Source organism: Pristiophorus japonicus, chromosome 9 (assembly GCF_044704955.1).
Source record: "Pristiophorus japonicus isolate sPriJap1 chromosome 9, sPriJap1.hap1, whole genome shotgun sequence".
Classification (NCBI taxonomy): domain Eukaryota; kingdom Metazoa; phylum Chordata; class Chondrichthyes; family Pristiophoridae; genus Pristiophorus; species Pristiophorus japonicus.
Window position 1 is genome coordinate 113,378,377 of NC_091985.1, and position 927 is coordinate 113,379,303.

Consider the following 927-nt stretch of genomic DNA (forward strand, 5'->3'; position numbering starts at 1 on the left):
TGTGTGACCTTGGAAGTGATATCAGTGTGGAAAGAAGTGATGGTGAGCTCCGGGGGACTGTAGAAGAAAAAGATGTAGGAGATGAAGGGCAATTTTGTAGCTCCCTCTGTTGGAAATAAATTAGAGCTGTAATTGAAGCAGAATGTGAGATTGATGAGCAAATGTTTAGTTTACAAATTGAAATTCTGATTTTAATTGTAAAGCCAGGGGAGAGCGCGAACGCAGTCCCCCACTACCACAAATTTTGCAGTCGAGTATCCCGCATTTGGGGACATCGCAGGCGTCAGCACACCCCAAGTGCAATGGGCTAGCCTCATCCTGGGAGAACCTTTTCTTTATTTCAAAAATATACTTTATTCATCTAAGATTTTCACAATACGTTGGAAAATAGTTCAGTACCTTGCGGTCAGCAATTTCATACAATTCATTTGGATGCTGACAGAAATTCCATACAATGCACTAGCGTGCATTTCATTTCAAGGTACAGTTCAGTACAATCTGTAAATCAGGTTGCATGTAGTACTGTGCAAATAAGGGTATTACATGGAGCAGATGAGATCAGGTTTACATTACATTCCAGGATACATTTCAATACTGATCAAGAATCACGTTACATGTAGCACTATGCAGATGAAAGCAGTACACGGAACGGATGGGAATACATTTACATTTCTTTACGAGTTACTAAACAGTGCAGAGACTTTCATTATACATGGCACAACACAGGTGTTTTTCAGTACATGGTGCTCTATGTATACAAACAGATTAACAAGTACAGCCCGAGGGGGGTTTGATTCCATCCCCTGGGTTGATCATGGCGGAAGGGCCTGAAACTGTGGCTCTTCCCCACCGTGCCTTTGCTGCGACTGCTCCAATCTTTAGTGTGTCCCTCAGCACGTACTCCTGGACCTTGGATTACGCCAGTCT

At 42.7% G+C, this 927-nt stretch overlaps 1 non-coding gene across 1 annotated transcript; it reads right to left on the minus strand.

Moving 5' to 3' along the window:
- Window positions 1–204: 204 nt before the first annotated feature.
- Window positions 205–369, minus strand: LOC139274422 (U1 spliceosomal RNA). The gene has a single exon (XR_011595480.1). It is a non-coding gene; the product is annotated as a U1 spliceosomal RNA (small nuclear RNA).
- Window positions 370–927: the final 558 nt, after the last annotated feature.